General features: G+C 37.6%; 1 long non-coding RNA gene across 3 annotated transcripts; it reads left to right on the forward strand.

Moving 5' to 3' along the window:
- The first annotated feature begins 10,494 nt into the window (after window positions 1-10,494).
- Window positions 10,495-13,156, forward strand: LOC113323600. Of its 3 annotated transcripts, none has more exons than XR_003347710.1 (5): window positions 10,495-10,645; window positions 10,735-10,774; window positions 11,606-12,272; window positions 12,352-12,671; window positions 12,797-13,156. It is a non-coding gene; the product is annotated as an uncharacterized LOC113323600 (long non-coding RNA). The 3 variants fall into 3 exon arrangements; XR_003347711.1 differs by having other exon boundaries at window positions 11,606-11,998; window positions 12,113-12,272; window positions 12,352-13,156; XR_003347709.1 differs by having other exon boundaries at window positions 12,352-13,156.
- The last annotated feature ends 2,195 nt before the right edge of the window (window positions 13,157-15,351 follow it).

Here is a 15,351-nt window from a genome sequence, read left to right on the forward strand (position 1 = left end):
AAAATTACAAAAACTAAAACCCTATTTACAGTTTCTAAAAATAAAACAAAATAACTATATACAAAATATTCTTCTTCACTCCTTTTGGATTCCTCTTTTCTTTCCTTCTTTGGTGATGCTTCCTTTTATAGCACTTTTTCTTTCCTTGTAGCTTCGCTCGAAATCTGAAAAGAATCAAAAAATACCAAAGGCGTAAAAGAGAACAAAAATTCTAAAGGAAATAAAATAAATCTAAAACCTAAAACCTAATACAAATCCGCGTCGGCGGCGCCAAAAAATTGATGTAGTTTTTAAGTGGTAGTAAAGTTCGTTCAACTCGGATTGTGTAAAGGTTTGATTTAAGAACTAAGAATAAAAATACTTAAAATATATTCACAAAGTTGTCACGAATATCGAGAGGTACTGAGACTTAGGATTTCACCACTAATCACATTCAATTGGTTCATATAATGACTCATAACAATTCTAGCTCTTTTGTTGACTCTTTTCTTTGCCAAAAGTAGATTTTATAAAGCATTAGATGTAAATCACAAGCATGACGCATCAAAAGTTCCTAAAACCCAGCATGCGACATCAAACAAAATCACAACTAATCCAGAAAAATCATAAATCGATTAAAACAAGTGCAAAAGTCATAAAAAATCAACTATAGTTACCAAGTGATTGTGAAATAGGGTTTCCTCCATCATTCCAGTGTTGGGGTTTAGCTCCTCATGTCAAAAACACTCTCAAAATATTTAAGCATGGCTCAAATAGGTGTTTTTATTGAAGAAGTGAATCTGTAACAGATATAATTGTTCCAAATCCACTGTTACGGAAGCTGCCCTTATAAATAAATTCCAACATAAATAGTTGTTGCAAAGCTGTTACAAAGGTATTGGATTTGAAAGATTAGGTAACGGTTTCTTGCTAAGTTGCGAAGTGTTCTACGACGTTGTTCTTCAGCAGAAAACGTTGTAAACCACTCTATGACGTTGTTCTTCAGCAGAAGAAACGTCTTCTCTGCAACTCTTGATTTTCACCTCTGCAGCTTCACCAAGCCCTCAGCTCAGTCCCCCAAAGTCTCGACTCCCTTCTATGAACTCCCAGCAACTTATATATAGCCAACATAGCGATTTAATCTCCCCAAAACTTCTCGAAATCTTTTCTTTTCTTTTCTTTTCTTTTCTTTTCTTGGAAGTTACGACAATAATCTCTTCCCAAAATTGTTTTACGCGTTTCTGAGCTTTCCAACTTATCTCAAACTCTTCCTTAGACATATATGTATCTTTGGGAAGAGTTTCTTGCCTTTAGTCTTCCTAGAATTCCAAAAATACGTCATACAGAGACCCGTGCAAAACCTGACTTCTATTTCTTTTTCCGGCTATTCTAGCCAATTTGGGTTCAAACAAAAGACTTCACCAGGCCTGTTTAGGCCTAGGGAGTAAACCCAATCAATTTCAGCCATTGAATCACTCTGGAAATCGATCGAATTCAATCCCCAACTCTGCCAGTTGCATGCATATTTTTCCCGCCAAAAACTATAAAACTTGATTCATCTCCTGCGGATTGTCTAGCCAACTGGGCAAAAATAAGACCATTACCATCCCTGTTTAGCCAAGAGGAACAAACCCATTTGATTTCAGCCACTGAATCTCCCTAGAACACCTTCAATTCTTCAACCCTAATTTTGTTCTTATTTTCCCTCCAAAATTCAAATTTCAAATGAACAAGATGACCTCCCCTTATCCAAAGTGAGAGTCCGTATAGTAATTTTCTCCAATGAGCGCAAAAACCACTTTTTTAGCCATTTTCGCCGCAAAAGCTTATTTCTCCAAAAATACCTACAGGGATATAAAAAGTCATAATAAATATAAAATCGAGCACTAATAATATATACAATTGAGATTATATAAGACACAAAACTTTGCCTATCAGTGTAACACCCGAAGGAGCGCTTTCTGTGTTACTGAGATTGGTAGGTGGCGTAGAAGCGTTAGGGGTTGCAGCAGCTCTGGCCCTGGTGATTGGCGGTGTGATACCTGAATGAGTGCTTTCCGTGCTGCAGGGATTAGTAGGCGCCATATTAATGTTGCTGGGAGGAATGTTAGTAACAAGGACAATTTCCATGCTGGTGTTCTCAGGGTTTGTTGCTGACCCGGATCTAAGCTCTACCGTATTGAGTTTGGAATTTGAAAGACGGAGTTGAAAACTGGGAATTGATATTGCAACAGATAGATTAATCTCCCACTGTGGTCGCCAATTGTTTGAAGGTGAAAATGGTTTCTGCTGATTTCGGTAGTTTCGTGTGTGTGGGTGAGAAACGAGTCTAAACCCTAAATAATGTACTGCAAGGGAGTACTTTGATTCGAGAGATCAATCTGTACAAATCCGGCCTAAACCAAGAAATGTCCGTTCCAGACTTGCTTTGGTCACAAAGTGAAGGAGAAGGGTTGGTCTAGGGAGGGAAGCGAAGAGAGTGTTGAGACCAGAATAGTTGATTCGGGAAGAGTAGTTGTTTGACGACTTGTATCAGAAAGTGGAAAGCTAACAGATGGGAAAGCTAACAAGTGATTTCTGAGTGTTGTATTCTCCTGACCAAAACTTATCTTTGGTGGAAATAGGTGAGACCTATTTATACAAGTCGCAACGAAACGTACCCTGGTCTCGTAAGAAGTGAAACGGTTGAGTAAATGGAAGAAAGTGGTAACGGTAACGCCTGGAATTGATATTTCCATAATGAAAGAAACGTTTCACCATTACTTCTTATATTTACTAACCGCCTGACCCTTATGACACTTTCCTGTAACGGGCGTAGTGTACGCCGCACGCTGTAAACCGCCAGACCAATACCCTGATGAGCATCCCCCAGTTTGTGACATGTTTTGATTTCTCGAGTGTTTTTGTGGAAAACGTGTAGCATGTTGCTACGTGTGGCGTTGCCAAAGGATTTGGCGTTTGTAGCAAAGTTGGTGCCTGACCAGAGAGTTAGCATCGCAGCCAAGTTGGTGCCGTGACCAAGAGTTAGCATCGCAGCCAAGTTGGTGCCGTGACCAAGAGTTAGCATCGCACCCAAGTTGGTGCCGTGACCAAGAGTTAGCATCGCAGCCAAGACATTGCCACGAGTCATTTGGTGGCAGGTTTGTACGGATGAGATCTGCATCTCAGGAAGAAGGGTAGTCGTAGATTGTTGCAACCCTTCGTTTGGAAACCCGCGGCATGGTTGCAGCGCTTGCATGCTCTTGGCACGGCCAAATGAGGTTTTGGCGTCGTGTCCAAGAGATTACCACAAATCGTTTGGTGGCAAGTTTGTATGGCTGAGATTCGTATCTCAGAAGGAAGGGTGGTCGTGGAATGTTGCAACCCTCCCTTTGGCAGTCAGCCACATGTGGTAGGGCTGGCATAGCTTTGGCATATTTTAGGCGCGGTCAAAATTAGGGTTTTGTAAAACCGTGATGTTTGGCCTTGGGCCGGAAGTTGCCATGCGTTAGATGGCGAACTTGGACGGTTGAGATCTGCATCTCAGATGGAAGGGTAACCGTTGATTGTTGTAACCCTTCGTTTGGCAACCAGCGGCATGTGGTAGGGACGACATGGCTTTGGCATATTTTAGGCGCGGCCAAAATTAGGGTTTTGGCAAACCGTGATGTTTGGCCTTGGGCCAGAAGTTGCCATGCGTTAGGTGGCGAACTTGGACGGCTGAGATCCGCATCTCAGATGGAAGGGTAGCCGTTGATTGTTGCAACCCTTCGTTTGGAAGCCAGCGTCATGTGGTAGGGCCTGCATGGCTTTGGCATATTTTAGGTGCGGCCAAAATTAGGGTTTTGGCAAACCGTGATGTTTGGCCTTGGGCCGGAAGTTGCCATGCGTTAGGTGGCGAACTTGGATGGCTGAGATCTGCATCTCAAATGGAAGGGTAGCCGTTGATTGTTGCAACCCTTCGTTTGGCATCCAACGACATGTGGTAGGTCCGGCATGGCTTTGGTGCGGAGGTGTGGCTGGCACGACATGCAATTGGCACTATGGTGCGGCTGGCATGGTTGGTATGCCTTTGGCGCGAAGATGTGGCTGGCATGCCTTTGGCGCGGTGGTGCGGCTGGCATAGTCGGCATGTCATTGGCGCGGAGACGTGGATGGCATGGTATGCCATTGTGATAGACACATTTTTGTTTCCGATTTGTCTCGATTCGATATATTGTTAGGGCTCATTTTTGTACTTATTATGGTGTTTTATTTATTTGTAGGTATTTTTTGGCTAATAAACATTTTTGGAAAAAATTGGCTCGAAAAGTTGTCGGAAAGCACCCGGAGGACATTTGCTATTCGGACTCTCACTTTGGATAAGGGGTAACCTAATTACTAAGGGGCATCCCATTTCCAGACAGTTGCTATTCGCACCCCACCAGAGGATATGGGGCACATCTTCTCCGTTTGAAATCAGTTTTGGCGGGAAACTGTGTGCAGCGTCTGGCAGATTTTGGATTCGAATTTAGAGATGTTCCAAGGAGATTTAATCGCATATTTGTGTTGGGACGGACTCTGATTGACCAAACAGGGTTGATTCATGCATTTGGATTGGTTATAATGGGCTGAATAATCGGGTTGACGTGAAACAGAGGGGGAAGGTTATCACGGGATGTATATATGGAAGTTACGCGGAGATTTTCAAGGGTTTTACAGTCATATTGTGTTGTTACCTTATTGACGGGGAGATGACGTGTTTTGGAACTGAAAGAAGGAACTAAATCTTCATACAATCGATATTTATCGAAAACGGGGAAAAGGAAGATATTTACGGAAACTGTGAGAGAATCTCGACCCTGTTTTGTTTCATTATGGAAGTTACGTGCAGGCTTTAGAGGAGCGAATATTTTCTGGTTTTGTTCTGGGAGATTTGGGAAAGTTTGGCATCTGAAAGAGCATAGACGAGGTAAAGAAGGAATGAAGAAGCCGTAACTTGCAAGGCAGGGAACTAATATATTCGGTGAAGATTTACCTTGGATAAGGAGCTGTGATGTATAAATAGTGTGTTTTGAGTTCCAGAGGGGGTGTCGAGAGTTGGGGGGGAAGCCAAGAGAAGGCTACAGAGATCAGCAGGAGAAGTTGCAGAGAAGGAGTTTCTACCGGTATAGAAGAAGAAGCTGCAGAGCATAAGACACACAGAAAAAGTCGCAGAGAAATATCGTTGTTCAAAAACAGTACAAAAATATCATTTATAAACAGCAGTTACATTAGGATTTTAGCCAATATCTTCTTTGTAACAACGACGTCTGTAACATCATTACAACTTTGCAAATCTCTGTGTTATACAATTTCTCCAATAAAACACCTTTTTGAGCTATGGATTATTATTTTGAGCACGTTTTTGATATGAGGAGCTAAACCCCAACACTGGGATGATGGAGAAAGCCATATATCATACATGTGGTAATTATGTTTAATTCTTTTTATGACTTTTTGCATTAATTTAATCGTTTTATGATTTTTCTTAATTAGTTGTGAAGTCGTATGATGATGTATGCTTGGTCTAAGTTCTTTTGGTGCATCATGCTAGTGATTTACAGTTAATCTTTTTAAAATCTACCCTGACAAAGAATTAGAGTCAATAAACAAGAGCTATAATTGTCTAAGAATTGATTTTTGAACCACATGGTATGAGGTTTGGTGGAATCCTTAGTCTCAGTACTCTCTCGACATTGTGACAAACCTTGTGTACATATTTTCTTTATTTTTATTGTTTTCTATTATTAAGTCTGAAATTGATTCTACACAAGTCCGAGTTGAAAAAACTTTATTTACCACTTTAAAAACTACATCACCAATTTTTGCACGGTGCACGGCTGGCATGGTCGGCATGCCTTTGGCGAGGAAACATGGCTGGCATGGTATGCCATTGGCATGGTGGTGCGGCTGGCATGGTCGGCATGACTTTGGCGCGGAGACGTGGCTGGCATGGTATGCCATTGGCACGGTGGTGCGGCTGTCAGGGTTGGCATGCCTTAGGCGCGGAAACGTGGCTCGCATGGTATGCCATTGGCACGGTGGTGCGACTGGCATGGTCGACATGCCTTTGGTGCAGAGACGTGGATGGCATGGCATGCCATTGGCACGGTGGCACGGCTGGCATGCCTTTGGCGCGGAGGTGTGGCTGGCATGGTTGGCATGCCGTCGGCACACTTGGCTAGTGTGCGTGGCTGGCATGTGCGAAGACAATGTCATTCGGTACTTGAGGGTTCTGTCGTGGAACATGGCGTGAGGATATATATAAAAAAAAGGTACCCCGGTAATTTTACGCAGACATGTTGAATGGTTCATTGTTTGTGCTAGTGGCGGTAATGACGTCATGTCAGATGCAAGGTTTTGCGATTTTGACCCTAAGCTAAAAACCACCATCAACAATAGAATATACACTCTGTTTAGGATGAACCATAACCGAATTGTTTATAATGACTTGTACATAATAGGTTAACCGAAACTAGCCTATCGAACGATAAGCTTAGTCATTTTCATATAACACTTTAAGATTTTTCTTGAGTCACAAATGTGACCAAAATGTCTAGATAGTGTTTTTAAAGAGTTGTTCAGATTCCGATTATCTCATAAAAATAATACTGATACATCTTAAAATACCCGATAGAGTAAGTACGTGTACCTGGTACGTGTACTATATACCTATTCGAGAATATTTTTTTCATGGTACGTGTACCGAGTATGTATCTATATTATAAGGGACAATGATGTTTTTCTATATTGATGGTTATCTACATTTGTGACATATAAAGGACGGTCCAGATTAAGCCACTAGTTTGTGTTTTCATTCGCTGTTAATGGACGTGGATCTATATTTTGGGCATATAAAGAGCGACCCAAATACACTCAAATCACACGTCCAAAATTGTATTTGCATGGTACTCTTCCCGTTACTCTTCTGGTCTTCCCATTCAACTTCAGATTTTCCTTCCCATTACTCTGCTCAGTCAGTCGTTTCTAATTTTCCCATTAATCAGCAATGTTATTAATGTAGGAGACGTTACTTTTGAGTAATTAAGTTCACACTAAATATGATTTATGAGCATGATTAAAAATAAGCTTTTCTTTTCTTTCTTTCTTTTTTTCACTTTTATTTCGGTTCATTGAGGGTTAAGGTTTGCCCATCTTTTGTTATCATAGGGTTTCTGCGCCATTGTCAACAAATCTAGGTAGATAATGCAGAAAATTTTCGATTACCAATTTTTTTATTTGAAAATATATGTTTAATTTTTCTTAAAATTTCTGAATTTTATTAAAATTTTGTAGGTCATGAGAGTTTGATCGAAAATATTGGTTCTCCCACAGGTAAGTATCTATCAATTGCAGTAAGTTTACCATCTCGAATTAGTGTCAAGTAAAGGTTTGATTCCTCTCAAATCCTAAGGGATTATGGATACAAATGAATATGATCATAAAGATTTCCATTGATATCTGATAAATGAAATATCTTAATGTGCAACTGGCAGGTGTAACACATTGTGGAAATGGCTTTCGTATGCTATCCCGTGGGACTTTTGGAGGCAGATAAATGCAAGAACCTTTAATGGAACAAAGAAGAAAACTGATGATTTAATCCTACAGGTGAGTGTTCTTCTTACATTGTGGGGTTTTCCCTTATCGTTTAATTCCATTCCTGTTAGCAGCATTTACTTTCATTTGTCCAGTCCTGGCTTGAATCGAATATGATATGACGAAAACTGTGATTTTGATAGTTTACTAAAGGAAATGTACGATGGGATATTTTTTATATGACACGGCTGTAAGCTTCACAAGGTAATTCAACTCAACTTACATTGAAAGATGTTCAGAATCTTTTAGTTGCAATTCACTTTGTTAGTGACCCCCAGTTTCGTTTGGAAGAATATTTATGTTCCTCCTAATTTATTTAGTTCAAACGTGGTAATTCTGCTTTGCTCCTGATCATGTTGCTTTACAGAATCTTTAAAAAACTAAAAATATAGAATGGTTTTGACTAAATTTGGGAAAACTGAAATTGTTTAGCTATCAGCAGGCGTACTGCACGCAAAATTAATGGAAATGTAAGCTTCACAAGGTAATTCAATTTGGTTTGGTTTTCTTCTTTTTAGTTTACATTTTCTGATTCCTTTTTTTAAGTTGTGGGTTCAATTATTTTTTCCACTGTTAAATCACTAAGTGAATGATGTTCTCCATGGTTAGTATTCTAGATTTTTGATTGCACATATTTATGGGTTTTAATATCCCTACATAGACATATCAATGGCAATCTTTCATTTTTCCAGTTCAATCTATTATACGGGCTAAGCCAACACCCATGAGACGTAATCCAAATTATTTTTGAAGCCAAGGTACCCTGGCTCTTGAAAAGTGAAAGCTTTTTTTATAAACTGATTATCGACTCATTTGATTATCAGGAATACTATGTTAAAATTGAATTATATTGCGCACCATTTTACAATTGAATCTAATTTGGATCCCAGTAATACTTATATTTAGTGGGAAACGGTTCAAGGATTAAGTCATTGTAAGTTCCAACTTTAAACTTAAACCATACGAAAATTCAAACTTGAGTGTATTTGGATGGTGATAAACCTCTTTTAAGTTGATTCGCCTAATTGTTAATAGATGGGGTTTATTTACAAATAGTAAGGACGGGTACCAAGAATGAGGGGAAAAATGGCATGAAAAGCACATGCTAATTAGGTTGACTTTATCATTGTTTTTAACAAGACTTGGGTCTTTCTAATTGTAAATCACAGTCTGGATTCAACAGAATTTGTGAGTGGTGGAAAACGGGTGCAACTTTTGTAAGACTGCATATGTGAAAACAATTGAAGTTCTTTGGTATTTTAACAGGTGCTACACCTTTTAACGGCTATACCTCACACTGGCAGATCTTCATGAAATCCATATTTCTTTCTAAGAACAAGGCAGTGGGTAATAATGTAGATGTCACTTTCTCTTTTAAGCTATCAGATTGAGTAGAATTCAGGTGCAAGAAGTAATTCGCCTATGCACCTTATCTTCTCAAGTCAGATTCGATTAATAGGTGATGCATTTGGTTTCGTTTTTAGTATTATAGGTATGTTTGGTTGAATCATCTAATCGATTCTGGATTGGTTATTGCAGGGGTTGCGTCTATAACTATAGTTGCTCCATTGGACACAATCAGAATACATTTGACAGTCAGCAGTAATGGGAATTCAACAATGAAATATAGCATGGTAGAAGCCCAACCTGAGATTTCATGCACCTGTTATAATTCCAAGTATAAAGTGATTTTATTTGCCAATAGTTATATACTCATGTAACGAAAATGGTCTTTTTTACTGGTGTTGGATAAGTGTCAAACCTCATTTTCTATGTTTTTTTAAATCAAGCCTCATATATCACCCTATATTTTCATTCTATATATCAAGTACTCCTATTTAATATATGATGACTTTCTGACCTTCCATATCTTTAGTTCACAATGTAACTAAGTTATTTTCGTTATTACTACTAATGTACCATCTACTACACTTCCTTTAAATTCTTGATTACTCTGCCTCGAATGTGATGTATTTTTTATTTAACGACATGGTCGAACGGTAATGCTTTAAAGTGGCATCTCAACTAGCAAAGTGTTTTCATATCAGGGCCTTCCAACACCTCAAAATTAAGGAAAAATAACCTCATTTTCTTATGTAATACTATAAAGTTGCACCATGGTGGCCTTGCCTGACTTTTTATTTGGATGAAGTGGTTTTGGTTGAGAACCTTACATTGTATTAAAATAAGAACACTTCCAATATCATTTTCAAAAACATTAAATCAAAATATATAGTAATTACCAATTCTTACAAATGATAAACCTTACATACACATTTCCAGGTAAATATTTATGATTCCTCTAAATATGAGGGCTAGCAATACATAGATCTTCATTTTCCTAGACAACTCAACGAAAATGAAAAGTCCGAAGTCGATTTTTTTCTTTGGTCCTGAGTGAGCCGGAAACACTTAAAACTACTTACAGTTGAAGATGAAAATTTACATGCCCATGTCCACAATACTCAAAGCTATAAGGGGGAAAAACTTTCTTTCCCATGCTAACTCTCACATTGAATTTATTAACAAACTTTGAATCATGCATCAATTGAACCCAAATATAAGGTGGAAAAATTACAACGATAAGACATGCGTCAAATACGTTAAGAAGCAAATGGTCGGCCATAACATAAATAAACTAAATTCCGTGCCGTAAGGGACAGTGGTGTTTTTCTATTTGGACGGATATCTATAGTTTGGATACATAAAAAACGGTCGTGATGGAACCAGTAATTTGGATTGGATTGATATCTACATTTATGGGTTATAAAGAGCGGCATAGATCTCACCACATATTCTTACAATCCGATTACACTTCCCATAGATTGTTCTCACTTTTTTTTTTCCATTTCTCTTCTCATTCAGCTGCAGCCGTTTCAAACTACCCTATCCAGCAGCAACGCTATCGGTGTGAGAGGCGTTACTATTGAGTGATCAATGCCATATTAAAGTCAATTTATGCAGCATTATTGAAAATAAACCCGTTTCACTTTTCTTTCTTTTGTTAGTCATAGGGTTTTTCCCGTCGTTGTCATCAACAGATCCAGGTAGAAAAATGCCGATCCAGGTATACCCGTATAGGATTATTTCCAATTTTTATATTTGAAAATATATGTTGATCTTCTTAAAGTATTTGATTTTTATTTAAATTTGCAGGCCCTTGAATTTGACTGAAAGTTTGGTTATCTCACAATAGGTAAGTTTATCTATCGATTGCAATTGTAGTAAGTTTACCATCTCGAATTAATTTTTGAGTTAGAGTTTGATTCAGAAAAATTGGATGTTGTATTTGTGGATTTCAGATTATTCTTAGTCACGCGTTTTGCATTTTTGTTTGCTATTCTTTGCTGTGATCTTTTTTCATTATCCTTTGTTGTTATTTTAAAATTGCAGCCTCTTCCAATGTTAGTAGACTTGAGCCGCTTGACTACTTCACTTCGGATTTTAGGTTGGGCTGTCGCAACATCCATGAGCAGATACAATAGTTGCGAGATACATAAAAAGAATCACTACATTGCATTTTCAGCTGAATTAAATTTGAAATATTCTCAATCCTTTTCTCTCATTGAAACTTTATGGAATGCAAAATGTACCCAAAATGGATGACGACCAAGGTGAAAAGTCTACCCGTAGTATAGATTGCATATCATGTGAACTCAAACTTAAACACCATTAGTGGGAAATCACAATCACCTCAAATATAAATGCCGAAAATCTTATCAGTGAAGGATAATATATTCACAGGAATAGTGTCACATTATTGATGAGTTTCACCCAAGGGATGTCGTCATTTCTCCGATTTTTTATCTGATTGTGATTTTTATTCCATTCACGTATATGCATCTCCGAAATATGTTTTTTAGCTCTTCCTTACAGCGATCTCATAGTTTTTTTGGCGAAAAATTTAGTATACTAATTATCTAGAATTTTCATGATTTCTTTTTGCAGATTTCATACAGCATGCTTGACTCCATTTGTGTGGCTTACGTTTTCCATTTGTTCCATTATGGGTTCTCTGATATTGCAGGTGGGAAAAGTAATGGCATTCATGGATAAAAATAGAAAATTTTCTTACTGTAAAGTGGTGGAAGTACATGGACAACTGCTCTATTGACTCCCATTGGAAATCTTCTTTCTGAGTTACCATCTGATAGAGTGGATACTTCTCCAAGATTAACTTTGCAGCATTTTTCTTACCTTGATTCACCCGCAATACTAGAAATCAGAGAGGCGTGACTTATACCATCTTAGTTTTCGCTTTTATAATGTTACATTCAATCCAGTCACAAACTAATTTGTGACTGCATATGCTGTTAAATTACCGACTGCAACCCCAGGTCCCAACACAGCAAGGGAAAGGGCTTATAGGCATTTTGGGTTCCTAGAGTGTTTTTTTCCAAAATGAAAATTCAGATACCAGGTAATGTTGCAAGTCGGTGTTGTTACATCCAGCTTTTGTTGAATGATTTTTGTGTATCGAGCTGATTATTTTGTATGTGTTGCCCTGTTCTGTTTGTGTAAAATATTATGCAAGGCCACCCCTACCAAAATATAACTGTGCGAGGCTTACCCCTACCAAAATTGTTGGCCACAACAGATATTACCATGTATTGCAGAGACTGTAGTAAGAAAGTTGTGGGCGATGACGGAGACCATTGGTGTACCAAATTTATAATAGAAGTTAGTGGTCCCAGGTAATGCAGTTGTAACTTTAATTACATTCCAGTTTTGTATCTACATATTTATCCATACTAATGTACTTGCACATAAAAGGAACAAAACTCTGCCGCTTGTTGCACTTTGAAGTTGAATATTAAACAGCAGCCGACCTGCACATGGTGGAGAGGTAAAAAAAGTTTGAGACATCTTCGTGGTTTTAACTGTCTATTATGCGACTTATTATGAAGCTCACAATACGAGACAACACCAAAGCGAAGGCTTGCATTTGAACCAATCTTGAGTCCAGCGATTAACCTCCAGATAACATTCAATGCATTTACTATGGAGAAACAACCGATGCAGAGCTTTGCCTTTATAGTTTGGCAGAGATGAAGCCACCCCCACCCCAAACAAGATCTGCAAAAACAAGCGAGGTGAGGGTAATAAATTGATTTTTCCCCCTCCAATCTTAATATAATGATATTAGATTAGGTAAAAAAAGCTCTGCATTGGTTGTTTCTGTGTGGCCCACTTCCAATTAAAATTCACTTTGCTAAAGAGTATAAGGTGGAGCATGTGTTAGACGGAGATGAGAAGGATGAAGCCGCCACGGGATGAAAAAAGATGGTTCAGTGTCAGCATTTGGAAAATGTAAGGTAATGGAATGTTGGTGGGTTGATTACCTCCAAGTAGCAGGCTTGAGTTGTTTGAAACAAAATTAACAACAATGCTAACTCGGTGTCACATTAATTACATGGGCACGGGCATATAGTCCCCCGCAAAGCCATGCGACTATAATGCTCAATGATTGTCAAGTGCAATCACCTCATAATTTATGTATTTTTTATAAATTAATTGTTGAGTGGTCGAGTTCATAATTATGCCTGTATCGTATGCGATATTTCGGATAATTATTATTATGAAATCCATCGTCTTGGTGCCTAGAATTTTGATCAATAATTATACCTGATTTGTAGGATTAGCTCTCTAAGTGTGTAAGTTTCTGAAATTTTTGTTGCATCCCCTTTACGTACGCATTGATATCTAATCTGTAATAAGGCACGCCTTCAAGTCATTGGAAATTTGGAATATAGAGTAATATAACAATCATTGGAATATAGAGTAATACAATAACAAGTGAAAATATGGAATACTGCATTAGACATTGAAACAAAATTGGGTTTTGATGAGTTTTGTTCTTAATTTTGATGTATCTGCAAGTTAATTTATTTTAGGCCTTTGAGTAATTACCGATTATTTGGCACTTAAGTACTGCTCCATTTGTGCGAGGTATGTATTTGGGATTTTTCCTTTTTCCACGGCAACATGTATTTGGATTTGGTTATACCTTTCTTTTTCTTTTTAAATGTATTTGAGTATATATTTAAAAACAAATGTAATTGATCAGGTGCGAATTCCAGGCGTCTCTATTTCTGACAACAAATAAAAGAAACATATTATGGGGCTCCAAAGGTTCACAAGATGAAAAAATTGGGTCATTAAATAGCAATCAACGAAACCCTTATCCTAGCTACTAATTCTATTAATGGCTAGAATGTCCTTAATTAATTAGTGCTAATAATTAGATTTACTAAACTAAGTAAGATTGATGATTACACTATATTAATAGTTTAGTTTATAATTAGTGTTTGAAAAGTAAAGAAAATAAAATCTAAAAATTGATCTTACAATTCAAATTTACGGTTGAGAGTTCATATTTTCTCCACCGTTAGACAAAGTCAGGGTAACTTACGTTGGAAATTTTTTTGATTTTTTCTTTCGAAAATTTAATAAATATGGTTAGGGAAAAGCAATAAATACGGTTGGGAAATAAATTTTGATATTTTTTTTTTCAGAAAATGTAATATATGGTTAGGGAAAGCAACAAATACGAACGTAACTTCTACTATTGGGAATTTATGTTATCCCAACTGTTTGAATTGGTTTACGGTTGGGAACTCATATTTTCCCAACTGTATAAAATTCTGAAACTAATTTATAAATTCTTGATTTAATCAAATCTGACCTATTTGTGCAATCAAAAGCAAGAAAAAAGGGGTGGGTTTTTCGAACTTTAACTAATTGAAATTATTACATGCTGAAAACCGACGATTAATTATAGTTCAAGAATAAAGAAGACGAAGAAAATGCGGTAGAAGAGAAGAAGATAAAGGGTGTTTGTGTATTTTTGTTATGGATTAGGGTCCCCATATCCACACGTAGGTCATTTGAATCCACAAGAACCCTAAAATCCAAATCCGTGGAGTCCCCTGTAATATGCTTCAAACAAAAACCCAAGCATCTCAATTTCGGACAACAAACAAAATCCCGTGCAGTTATGGCACGGGTCATACCCTAGTACCCTTAAGACAAGAATGAGTTCAGTAACACACAGATCTTTTATGGTTTCCATACGAGGTATGCGTACCTTTTCGGTGAACCAACAGATCTTTTTCGGTTTGCATACTGGGTATTTGTACCTTAATGGTTCACGAGTCAATAGATTTTTTATGGTATGGATACCGGGTGTGCGTACCAAAACGTCACTGCCGAACTATAGCTACGCCAGTACATGTATTGGGTATATGTACTGCGGATCTGGACTTATAACAGTTCTCCCAGTATGTGAACTTGTATACATATTATCTTGTATCCAGATTTACAGTAGTTCTATATCTCTCTTATAATCGATTTGAAACATTCTCAAATAATATCAACGACACATATCACTGTTGCAGGCTACTTTCAAATGATTAAATCTTGAATCAGAATTTAGGTCATAAACAATAAAATGTTTTTAACCAAATTCATCAAGTATGAATAAATATTCTTAAGCTTAGCATATTTTCGAGAACGATTATCAAGATAAAATTGACTCCAAATTATGTTATGCATGTACTGTCTAATTTAGTCATGCGACAATGTCTCATAGATAGAAAGGTAAAAAATCTGAGAAATAGGTGGTTCAGTCTTCACTTACCTTTTGCAGATGAAGTTCTCCAAAAGATTTGGTTGATCTTCTCATTCAAGCGGTAGAGCGCAGTGATGTCTGGTACTCAACTACATACTTTTATCCTAATCGGAGACTTGACTAAATGTAGACTAGAAATCAAG

This window comes from Papaver somniferum, chromosome 11 (assembly GCF_003573695.1).
Source record: "Papaver somniferum cultivar HN1 chromosome 11, ASM357369v1, whole genome shotgun sequence".
Classification (NCBI taxonomy): domain Eukaryota; kingdom Viridiplantae; phylum Streptophyta; class Magnoliopsida; order Ranunculales; family Papaveraceae; genus Papaver; species Papaver somniferum.